Source organism: Lucilia cuprina, chromosome 2 (genome assembly GCF_022045245.1).
Source record: "Lucilia cuprina isolate Lc7/37 chromosome 2, ASM2204524v1, whole genome shotgun sequence".
Classification (NCBI taxonomy): domain Eukaryota; kingdom Metazoa; phylum Arthropoda; class Insecta; order Diptera; family Calliphoridae; genus Lucilia; species Lucilia cuprina.
This window is the reverse complement of record NC_060950.1, coordinates 54,577,533-54,590,700: the sequence shown is the minus strand read 5'-3', so window position 1 is coordinate 54,590,700 and position 13,168 is coordinate 54,577,533. Positions and strand designations below refer to the sequence as shown.

General features: G+C 30.0%; 1 protein-coding gene across 1 annotated transcript in view; it reads left to right on the top strand.

Annotated features, from left to right (window-relative positions):
* Positions 1-13,168, top strand: part of LOC111684363 (G1/S-specific cyclin-E) — a 36,996-nt gene that overhangs the window by 1,499 nt on the left and 22,329 nt on the right. Inside the window, exon 3 of the mRNA XM_046953322.1 lies at positions 1,600-2,567. The gene's annotated coding sequence lies outside the window, so the exon portion shown is untranslated. The remainder of the gene's footprint in view (positions 1-1,599; positions 2,568-13,168) is intronic.

Genomic DNA, 13,168 nt, shown 5'->3' with positions numbered 1-13,168 from the left:
ACATATTCTATGCGACTGTCCTGGTGCACAGAGCGGAAATGGCTAGAAAAAACATTCCATAATGGCTTAGGCAATGTGGCCGAAGTTAAACACAAAAGCAACCAGAATGCTATTAGGATTGGACTGGAAGAGCATAAGGATTTTAGTTGGGGTAATAACCGGACACTGCTCATTTGGATCCTTTAGGGGTAATGGGGTCGGTAAGATAAAGGATTTTTGCAGGTTGTGTGAGCACGAAGAAGAACTGGAGACAGTAGGGCATATTTTATGCCACTGTCCCAGATTACAGAGTCTGAGACTGAAATGGCTAGGTAAAGGGTTCCACGATGAACTTCGATATATAGCAGGGTGTAACCTATGCGACATTATTGGCTTCACCATGGGAATTTTCCCTTCCATGACCACTTTCATTTTCTGTTCTCATTTTGGAGGGAAATTCTCATTCTTCTCATCTCTCTTCTCTTCTGCCTTATTTTGTTTTCTCCTGGTTCTTTATTGAAGGGATTCACAATGGACATTTGGGTCTCCGAGTGGATGTGTATGTACATTGATATACCTACAACCCTTTTAAACAAAACTTAGAAAATGTAGTTAGGTTAGTATATGCGACATTCAAGGTTTTGTTAGGGGAGTGTATTGGCTATTTAAACGTCAGACCTCGTAGACATGCATACTTTCACTATTTGGATAGGAATTCATTAATTTCAAACTTATCTCTTTTACTTTTCTTGTTGCTCCTCAATGCTCACAATGGATCCTCTTGGATTTAAGAGTAAATGTATGCCTTTTTGGTATACAACCCTTTTAGACTAAACTATTAAGGATAAATACATTTTCTGGAAATACTGTGAATTTGTACGGAAACTAAGCAAAATTTTCTACCGATTTCAATAATTTTGAACTAAGTTAATGTCTGGACGTTGCTGGTTGTTGAATTATTCAACTTTCTGATCTCTCATATACATATGTATGTATTTGAAGTCTTCTTAAAACTAATACATAATAACATGCAAACATGGTTAAATCTACTCTTGAATCTTTATAGGATCGAAAAATATAAATCTATCATATTCTGGTTTATAAATAAGTCTTTGAGAAATATCTCATTAAAAAAAACCGATACATACACTAAGTGATATCAATAGTTTATCATATATACTACAAATCTAAAGTGTGTATCCTAAAAACTTACCTTCATTCATACTTTCTTCTCACACTAAAATTTTGTTTGTTTCTTGTTTTTTTTTTTTGACCACCAAAAACCTGTAAATAGAATTTAAAAAAAAGTAGCCTTCATTTTGAAAAAAAAATCATTCAAATCAGAAAGAACCCCTCTTAAAACACGTACCCACACACACATGCAAACTTAAATATTTTGATTCCCTTTTGTTCACCTACTAATAATATTCGCCGCTAAATGTGGGGTATTTACTTAAAAAAATGTTCCTTCTTTTTTCTCAACATCACCACAAACAGCATTTCAAACATATGTTTTCCCCCACCTGTGGTGGTCACATATGGTTAATAACTAATTTAATTTTGTTGTTGTTGTTTTTAACTTCTACTCAATGGAATGGCATTTTCACCACACTTGGCTAGCCAGTGTCAATCGATCAGCCGGTTTGAGAAGACAAAAATCAAAACAAGAATTCCAAAAAAAAGAGGCAAAAACTCCAATCAGCTGATACACCTGACAGCTGTCAAAAGGTTTCGCGCGCGCTCTGCTTATTTGTTGCTGCGGCGAAGTTTACTTGTTGCTTTTTCACCATGTATACTCCGGCAGCGTGAGAGCTAACAGAGGAGCGAATTTATGAAGACGACGGCAGCGTTTATGGGTTTCATTGGCTTTTATACAACACTTTACGATCTCAACGCATTTACTGCTCTGTTCTGGTTCTGTGCTGTCACCAAAAAGTAAAGAAATTTTCGTTTAACTTCTACACACCATTTTTGTGTTGCCGTCATCATTTTCAGACAAAAATTACTAGAGAAAAGTGAATAAATTTGATTAAAAAAAGAAACTATTATTGCACAATTAACCAGGAAAATGCAGTAAATAATTTGGACAAACCGTAGGTAAACGTGCAAGTGTCTACCAGTTCGTAAAATACAATAAAAAATTGGTGTTAAAAACAGTCCAGTGACTTTTCAAGTGCAATTTTAGCAACGTGGTCACGCCTTGTGAAGTGATTATCGAAGAATACATTTGCTTTTCAATAATATTTATGGCTTTTGCATAATTTTCCAACAATTTGGAATAGACGGAGGTTATTTAATCTTCATTGGAATTAAAATTCATGGTGCTGTAATCGCTACAAAGCCAACAAAAGAAGTGAGTGGCCACTACCAACCAACCAACAAGTCTTCTGTGTGTAAAATAAACGCGCAAAGCAGAGTATTACTAATCGCTACAGCCACCATTAACAATTTTATTAAATATTTGTTGGCATGGCTGGCCTTATTTATTAACAATAGAAGCCCTTAGACAGGATCAAACTTCCAACAAGAAATTTTTATTATAAAATTTTGCAAGATTCGCTGGCGAATAGGAAGAATTTGCTTTCAAGGTAAGTATACTAAACCTTTTTCATAGAAATACCTTACAAATGCTCTTTTGTACAAAGAGTTTCTGTCTAGGGCCCAAGGAAAACAGGTTGACAGGCAGGTGTCTTTTTGCTGTGGCCAAATTCCTTTTTCTTAAATTCCTCATAATGTGTGCATGTGCGAGTCATCTCCTAATTTGACCCCCCTAAAAAAGTACACTTTTTATTGTTGGATTTCGTTCATAAAAGTGATTTCTAATTTTTTCTTCATTCACTCGCTTTTTTTCGGCTTCATTTTACGTCTTTTTTTCTTCTTTACTCTCTCAGTCGTCGTCACTAGTCTGGATTTTTGCCGCTTTTTTTCACAGTAACAAAAAAACTTTTTTCCCTATCATTTCTCATATTTTACCATATTGTGGTGGTTTGCTGTCGTCGCCGCAGTTTAACATGCTGCTGCTCCAGTCAACCATCCAGTTTTTTTACTCTCTCGCGCCCATATTATCAAGTGCGCGCGCTACTCAACTGTCAGTGTCAAGTTCTCTTGTTCTCTTTATTTCTAGCCCAAAAAGCCCGCGCGCGCCAAAATCCCCAAAAGTAAATGTGATTTATTTCCACAAATATATCCTGATTTTTATAATTTCAAAAGAATCTGATTCTAGAGGATATAAGCTTTCCGGGAAGGTATCATATGTGTAGGGTTTGATTTAAAAACTTTGCAAAAAATCCGTTCAAAGTTGAGTCTAAAAATGTCAAATTTGTGTTTGTTTTGTAAACAATTTTTTTTGTTTTGATGTTTGTCAACAGTGATGCCAACTCGCGCTAAAAATGCTAACCATAATGATGTGTATACTACATATGAAATGTGTTGAGTGTGGGAATTCTTTTATAGTATGATTTTAAATGTATAGTGTGTTTGTTTGTATATTATTTTAATGATTCTTATTTTATTCATTGCAATAATTAGTCTTTTTTTGCGTGTGTGTTGAGTATATTATTTTCCTTTATGTTTATTAGAACAAATTATTTTCGGCTTTAATTAAATGTATGTAGTTTTTTTAATTTATTTTCCTTTGAGTTGTTTATTTAGTTTATTGTTTGCCCCTGTTATTGAAATAATAGTTGCGGTAGGTCAGAGAGTAGGTGGTAAAATAGTGTTTTAATTTCTTAACTTTTATTAAAATATAAAATTAAATTAAACATGATTAAGCAAGTTTTGTGCAGTTTAAAAGAATTTACATATTTGTTATTGTTTTCTAATAAATTTTCTAATTAGATTTTTTATTCATATTGGATTTTTTATTCTTATTCAAAATTCCAATATAAGTTTTGGGGTTAAAAAGAATCCTACTAAAGGAATAGAATATTATAATGTCGATAATTTGTTTCTAGTTATTGAAAGGCTAAAAGATCTACTCATGCTTTATCAATATACTTTAAATAAAGTTCATTTGTAAAAACTAGAAGCGAGTTATCTGCTTTATAAAATACTCCCTTTGTAAAAGATTTACCCCACCAATTAGAAATCTCAAAATTTTCTTTGTATTTTTTTAATGTTTAAATATGTATTTGAAAATTTCAGTTCTATCTATCTGTATTATCCATATTTTGTGGCGTAAAAATTCTTATAGATTTTACAAAATCTAGTATAAAAACATTGTTTGCTAATGATTACGAGAAATGTCCAATATTCGCACTTAAAAGAAAACAAATAAAGTTTTTAAGAAAAACTAATGAAGATTTTAGAATAGAAAATAAAAATCTTTTTTTAATTTAACTTTATTAATCCTGGAAAAACGTTATTTACCCGGTAAACAAGCAAGTAATATTGAAGCAATGTGGTTCTACTTATGTTTGAGCTGAATAACTAATTATTTTTGTGAGGTTCAAAAGATAACCAGTTATAAATGTGCTTAGCCATGCTTAAATTTGGCTCTACAGTTATTCTTTGTATTTATGTGATTGTATCAGCGACAGGTGTAAAGTCAGTGTGGCTTGGTTGACAATCCTTTGTCGTTGAACTCCGAGTCGTCCTGGTGCGAATAACCGATTGTCATAACAATGCTATTGTATTTATTAGTCTTTCCGTTACTGAGTGCTCCTTCTACAAGTTATTTTTAAGTACTTTTTGGAATAGTTTTTACATAAAAGTATAAATCGACGTTTTTTTAAATACTGATTTTAACTATGTTTCGAACCACAAACGTTGGATAGATGTTTTAGATAATTGGACTGATTGTTAAGATAATTGGCTACAAATCCCATTTAAAAAAAAAATTAATAATGTTTTTAATAACGACCACTCATAATAACTACATTGTCTAGATTAATCATAAAAATTTTATTTTTTTTGCTGGGAAGTATACATGCGCGTAAATGTAGGTTAATACAGGGTTCAACGGTTAGTCCAGACGAAAACCGAACATTTTTAAAGGATTGATTAGTTCTGAATTTGCCAGTAAATCAAAATAGTTTTTGACGTTATAATAAAGCAATAACATTTATTTCAAAATCCAATTTATAGACTTAAGTTTAAAGATTATGGGTCTTATGCAAAAACGATTATTAAAGTTAACAATGGTTTACTGCACACTTTATCCATATAAAAACAGGTTTTAACAACCATTGTTAACTTAATAACCTTTTTTGCATAAGGCGGTATATCTATATATTTTGACACGATATCTGGAAAACTTAATCGAATTTTTATACTTAATCCTTTAAAAAAGTAGATATTTCTGTCTAGGTTTTGACTTTTTCAAATTGTATTGGATTGTAAAGGGAGTTTAGAACTTTTAAATTAAAAATATTTTTAACTGAATTACGAAAAATATCATCAACTATTCGTAAAAAAATTTAACATATTCCTCTAACTAACAATCCTCTAACTATTTGATAACACTGTTCGAAAAGAGAAACAACAAAAAATAACGTATTTCAAGTAATTGTTGCCATTGAGATAATACGGCAACACAGCTGATTTAAAACAACATTTCACATTGGGCACTGACAGCCAGCAAACTTAAGACTTTTTCTGATGGTAGCTGGTGTGAATGTGTGTGAGCTAAACGAGTGAATGGACGTACAAAAAGTGAACAGTTTTTTTTTGTTAATTTCTAAAACTAAGTAAAAATAGTTTTCCATTAAAGTTTAAAAATTGTTTGCCTAGTGAGACTTAAAGGGTAAGAAATAGTTAAAAATAAAAGTTAGTCTTTTTATTAATTTAATTCCTGCTGTTTATTGACTCTTGGGTTTTTTTCTTTTACATTCTACGAGTAAAATTTTGATTTCGCCTTGAATTTTTTAATGTTGTTAGGTTTTGTTGTTGTTAGTTTTCTGCTGGCTTAATACACTCTCTCCCTCCATAATTTATCGTAGAACATGATAAACGTTGTGGTCTGCGTTGGCGCAGTGCTGCAGCAGCGGCTATTTAATAAACTTTACGCGCGGTTTATAATAAAAGTATGTAAAGAAAACAAAAACAACAATTAAAGTATTTAGTTGGTTTGTCTTTGTGGTAGGGTAGAAGAAGATTGATTTAGTTGTTGTTTGTTTGTGTTTTTTTTTTTTGGTTTTGTATTTTTGATTTTGGTTTTCAAGTTACAATTCGGTCGGTTGTTCGGTCGTTGTCTTTTGGGGAATTTAAAGCGAACTTAGTGTAATGTCAAAGCTAGCTGTGTGTTTTCTTTATTTTTGTTGTTGTTGTAGATACAATAATTTTAGTTTGTTGTTGGTATTTGTTTTTATTTTTTTCATTAGAGAGTATAAAGAATGCTTGTGTTTTTGTTATTGCTGCAGTTTGGCGCTTGATCATCTGGTTTTGGCGCAATTGTGTGTGGAGTGTGTGTATGTTGTTGGTTGTTTGGACTTGATGCCAACGTTGCTGTTGCTGTTTTATTTCTTTGTTATTGTTTTCTTTTTTTTTTGTAAATTGTACCTATTTTCCTTAATTTATTTTCATTCTTTTTAGCATTTATGTTGAGAGTAACCGTAGTTTTAATAAGTTTTAAGCCTTAGTTAGAGTACTAACCAATTAAAGTGTATTCCCGTTTTAATTTTCCATTTTCCTAAGAATGCCAATCAATCTATAGTTTAGGCAAATTGCTTTAACAATCAGTTTTATTTTTGTGCAAAATGTTTCAATATGTTTGCGTGCAAGGAAAGAGTTCTTTTTTTTTGTGTTTTCTAATACAAATTCACTTGGAATGTAGTTTTGTTTTTGTGTGTAGATTCTAAAAATACATTTTCATTATCATTTTGCTTTTTTTTTTTAGTTAGTGTTGCTGTTTTTATTATGTTATCCATTGTATGTAGATATAATATTTTACTCATAATATCTCTATTACCAAATCATCATCATCACCATTAAACAGCAAAAGTAGCAGCTAACCAGCAGCAGTCATATACCTACATAAATTCAGCCAACATTTCATCTACGAAATATGTATGTAGTATGATTGGTATTGCATGACACGATAGTGTTTCAATGTTGGCGCAATTTTCTTTACTTTTACTTGGGTTTTTGGCGGTTTTTTCACCGATTCGTTGTCAAAAAAATAAAAAATAAAAACAATTTTGCGCCACTTTTATTAGTATGTATATGACTTGTAGAGCTTTATTTTTATTCACACCTCTTTTTGCCTGTTATCATTAATATTTTTTGGTTTTTGTGTTTTTGCTTTTTTTCTAGATTTATTGGATTTTTTCTATTAATTTCTAATGCAGTTTTATTTTAATAATTTAATTTCTTTTCTTTTTTTGTGATTTTTTTTTAATTATTGCCGGCCGGTATGATTTTTAGTAGTTATTGCTGTTGAGAGCATTTGTTGCTCTAGTACTTTTCGTATTATTTGAGTTTCATCTCTTCAGTGGGGTTTTTTTTTTAACTGCAAATGAAATTTATGTCAAAAATGGCGCAATTTTAATGAAATATATTGAAGTAATGAAAAAAACACACATGCTGCTGCTTCTGATCATAATGATCTTTGAAATGCTGTTTGTGTGTGTGTGTTTTTTTTTAATCGTTATTTTAGAAGTTAGATGTTTTTAGACAGCTCCACGCAAAACTTTACTTTAAACCGCCGTCTTGTAGATTTCATAATTATTAAGTAAAAATTCAAATGTTGAACTTATGATTACAATTAAAAACACTTACAAATTTATGCTTGCACTTGGCACTTTCTGCTTCAGTATGACATACTTAGGGCGGGTTTCTTACTAATCAGTTAAACTAGGTTTAACTTGCTGTTAGATGAAACTCGGAACACTTTTTTAGGCGGACTTTAACCGATGATTGTGTTTTTCAGTTTTGGATTTAAGTTCAGTTAACTTTGCTAGTATTGCCAACTTTTCACTTAAAAACATAAACAATAAACAGCTGTTTTTTGTAAATAATACTTTTGTAAAATGAAAAATTTTGGAAAAATGTTAAATAAACATTTAAAACAACAATAAATAAAACAAAACAAATCAGAAAATTGCAATTTACTTAAAATATTAAGTTTTTGTTCTTCCGAAATCATTGTTTTATTGTTTTTGTTAATTGTGTTTTCTCACTTATAACTTGAGTTTAAATGGCCAATTACACTCAGTTAAACTAAGATAATGAGTAACTTTACTGATAACTGAAAAACACGAAACATATATTAAACCAGGTTTAACCAAAGAATGAAGATTATCTCTATCAGTAAAACCCACCCTAAGTAACGTTACTGTTGTCTGCTCTTTTATTGATCTTTTAACGTACCAAAACAAAATTTATTCGCTGATATTTAGCTCCTTTTTGTGAATTCTTAACACCCAAGTTCCAACAAATCTGTCTAGAGTACTTCGAGCAAAAACTAAAATTTTTCGACAAGTCTGGCAACTAAAATAACATAAAATTTTCACAGAAAAATAAGATCTTTTATTAAATATAAATACATTTATATTAACATCCAAAAATGATCCTCATATACCCCTTGATACTTAACATTTAGTCCTTTTGTTTTTCCTTGTTTTTGTACTTTTAATTAGACGCTTAAATAAATATTTTAACTGATATGTACTGATAATAAAACGAACCTCAATTGTATGGAAACTTGTGAATTTGTTCGTGTTTTCTTTTCTTGTGTTTGGGTACCGGTATTTGTAGGTTTTCATTACACTCCACTTCTTCTATTATTACAAATTATATTTTCCCACCAAAGATACAAAATCCCGAAAAAATATGAGAAAAACATTTTAAAATCTTAAGAAAACAAATAGCAAATAACTAAAAACAAAAAATTAAGCAGAAAAAGAGAACAGGTCGTCTAAAAGGAAGAGATAACAAAAAATGTACATACACTCTCTTATATTATAATATAAAATACAAAAAAAAACAGCATTGTCCTTACAACAAGTAACATTCCAAAGATAACTGCAACAACTGACAAGAAATGAAAAGCAAAAACAAAAAATCTGATGGTAGAATGTTTTCTAAGGCAGTTGATTAAATGAATGTTTTATATCTCCCAGCACAAAAAATTTCGTTGGCAGAGATGATAACGGTCGTAATATGATCATTTACTAAAAGTAATGCAACTTCTTAAGGGCGAGTTTTTCTGATAAAGATAATCTACATTCTTTGGTTAAACTTGGTTTAATATATGTTTCGAGTTTTTCAGTTATCAGTAAAGTTACTTATTGTCTTAGTTTAACTGAGTCTAATTGGCCAATTAAACTCAAGTTATAAGTGAGAAAACACAATTAACAAAAACAATATAATAATGATTTCGGAAGAACAAAAACTTAATATTTAAAGTAAATTGCAATTTTCTGATTTGTTTTGTTTTATTTATTTTTGTTTTAAATGTTTATTTAACATTTTTTCAAAATTTTTCATTTTACAAAAGTATTGTTTGCAAAAAACAGCTGTTTATTGTTTATGTTTTTGAGTGAAAAGTTGGCAATACTAACAAAGTTTAACTGAGCTTAAATCTAAAACGGAAAAACACAATGATCGGTTAAAGTCCGCCTAAATTTGTTCCGAGTTTAATCTAACAGCAAGTTAAGCCTAGTTTAACTGAGGAGTAAGAAACTCGCCCTAAGAGTCTTAACCTTCATTTGGTCAAGATTTTATTTTTACAACTGGAAAGATCGCCACATGTTATTACAACTTCTGACCCTGCCTATATTAGTCTAACGCTTTTAGGTCTTTGATTTGGAAAAGATTCTCCTTAAAAAAAAGTTGTTTTAAGAATGAATTCCTTGTCTCTACTGTATATTTAAAGTGCAAGGCATGCATTTTAAAACTCGTCACTGTGGACAACGAATAACAAAGAACAATAATAACAACAACAGTAGTACTTTTATTAACAACAATATACGTTTTTTTTTTACATGGAATCCCTTTAACAAACAAAAAATAAACAAAAGAAAAATAATGAATTGACTTTAAGTTTCCTTGTGATTTTGTTTTCTTTGTTTTTATAGCTCCTTTTGCTAGATTCTGACAGGGAAGTAGGGAAAAAAACACAAATACTTTATACTAAGAAAAACAACAAACAATATTGAGATTTCATTTCATATTTCAAAAATTGCAATGTTGTTTATTTTGTTGCTGCTGCAGACAGTGACTGAAGTTGCTGCTATTTTTTTGTTGCTGTTTGTTTTAATGTTGTCTTTGGGGGACCGGCATAAAACTTGTGCATTCCTACATACATATGCATGTTGTTGTGTGGTAAAAGATACACACATAACTAGTATCCATTTAATTTTTTTTTTAGTATAAGTTAGACTTTAGAGAACAAGAGTAAGTAAGAAAGAATCTCACCAAAAAAAGAGAGTTAAAGTAATATTTTATTGTTTATTTGGATTTCTTTATATTTCTGTTGTCTTTGTTTGAAAATTTCTTTACATTTAAGTTATTCATGTATACCAACTCTAAGTATTTGCTTGTTGTTATCTCTCTTTTTCTCTAATTGTTTTGTAGTTCTGCTGGCTGGCTGTGGCTGTGATTTCTAGGAAATTTCTAAAATTAAAATCCTTGAAGTAGCCGGTAGATTTGTTGTTTCCTTTTTAATGAAATTTACAAGACTCTACAACAATAGCTGTTAGTATTACTGTAGTAGTTGTTGTTTATTAACTACCTACTTGCCTATTTACGTGACCTTGAGTGTAAATGTAAATTGTTTATGTTAATCCATTTTTACTCTTTTTCTATTCTATTGTTTTATTCAATTAAAATATTTTTGTTTCTCTTAACAAGGATTTGCTGCTGCTCTAATTGCATTTAGTTATTAGAAAATTTATAGTATTATTTGTTGTTGTTATTTTTGTCCTGTTTGTAATTACAATTGACTTTTCAACGAGTATATTTACACGATCTTTAAGTAGTGAAAAAAAAGAAATTAATTTTTGAAATTAACTACATTTCTTTTTCAATTTGTGGTTAATGGTTTTGTTAGAGGTTTAGAAGTAATACTATTTATAACTTTTAAAAGGTGTTTAAAAGTGTTTTTAAAAGATAAGTAATTTAATATTTTTCCTATAACTGTCAAATGATAATTATAATTTTGTTTAAATTAAAGAAAACAAGATTTTAGTTTATTGTTTAATAGCAGTTGTTTAAATATTTAAAGTTAAAGAAATACATATTTATTTGTTTAAATAAGATTTTAAATTTTTAGACTTTTTAACTATTTACCGGGTCTTTTAGGCATTTATTGAAAGATTTCTAGATTACCTTATAAAATGTTAGTTCCCTGACTGTTTCACTTTTGCAGGTTTAAATCAGAAGTAATCAGAACACTAGCTGCAGAAGTGTTCAGAAAGTGTTAGTCAGGTTATACACAGTAAGGTTATATTGTGTACTGGAACAGCTTGATATACAAGGTAACAGGATCGCAAATGAATTAGCCAGACAAAATTCACATCAGGACCTTAATAGTGCAGGAATTGTTCTGTAGATTGTTGCGATTACATTAGACTAATCTCCGTTAAATTCAAAGACCTTACCAACTGATTCTGGTACAGCAGAATGGTTTCTAGGACTCTACGACCGAGATAAAACGCAAAAGCAACCGGATTACTATTAGGATTGGTTAGGAAGAGGATTTTAGTAAGGATACTAAGCGGTCACTGCGCATTTGAAAACTTTAGGAAAAATAAGATCGGTAACATGCAGGATTTTTGTGTGAAGACGAAGAGGAGCAGTATTAAAGTATAAAGTATGAGAGTGATACCACGAAGAAATGGGGACTTATGGGTTGTGGGCACTTAACATACAACAGCGCTTTTAGTTGACACTGAGTGGAGCTGTTAAAAACTAGAAACAGTATTAAAATAAAGAGTATGAGACTGATACCACAAGGAAATGGAGACTTATGGGTTGTGGGCACTTAACTAACAGACACTGAGGGGAGCTGTTAACAACTAATATAGTTATGCACTTATTGGCTCTTAGCACTGTTACCTAAATAGTAAAGCTCCTAGCGTCCAATACCAAACCTGCAATGGGCTATAAAGTATCATGTTTGTTATGCAGGTAGCCATGTCATGACAGGATGAGTAACATTTAGTAATACACTCTTTTTAAGCCAGAACCAACTGTGAGTAGAAGTCGAAGACGACCACTAAACTCAGAAAGCCCTAACAATAGAGTATTCGTAAGCCCTCGCATAGCGACGACCCATGTGCAGGATAAACACGCATGGGTCTGCGAATTTATATTTCAATAGAGCTTTATTCGAAATTTCGAACTTATGTTCGAAAAATTGTTAAAACTGCTAAAATTTTCTAAAAATCATAAGGAATCAAAAAAATATGTTTAAAGTTTTATTCGTGATCAATTTTAGGCGAATTTCCAATTTCGAAATTTAAGTTTTTAAAATATTTTACAAATTTTTAATGAATTTTGAAGAGTTTTTTAATAGAGTTAATGAATATTAGCTTTTTAAGCTATTTTCGAAAATTCGAACTTATGTTCGAAAACATTTTAAAACTGCTAAAATGATCTATTAATCATAAGAAATAAAAAAAAATATGTTTAAAGTTTTATTCGAGGTCAATTTCCGGCGAATTTCCAATTTCGAACTTTAAATTTTTAAAATATTTTAAAAATTTTATTGAATTTGAAGTGTTTTTTTTTAATAGAGTAAAAGAATATTAGCTTTTCTGCTATTTTCGAAAATTCGATCGTATGTTCGAAAAATTTATAAAACTGTTAAAATTATCTATAAATCATAAGGAATCAATAAAATATGTTTAAAGTTGTATTCGAAATCAATTTCATGCAAATTTCTAATTTCGAACTTTAAATTTTAAGAATATATAAAAAATTTTTTATGAATTTTGAAGTGTTTTTCAATAGAGTTTTAGAATGTTAGCTTTTTAAGCTATTTTCGAAAATTCGAATTTATGTTCGAAAATTCGATCATATGTTCGAAAAATTTTTAAAACTGCTAAAATTATCTATAAATCATAAGGAGTCAAAAAAAAATATGTTTAAAGTTTTATTCGAGGTCAATTTCAGGCGAATGTTTAATTTCGAAATTTAAGATTTTAAAATATTTTAAAAGTTTTCATGAATTTTGAAGTGTTTTCCAATAGAGTTTTAGAATATTAGATTTTTAAGCTATTTTCGAAAATTCGAACTTATTTTCGAA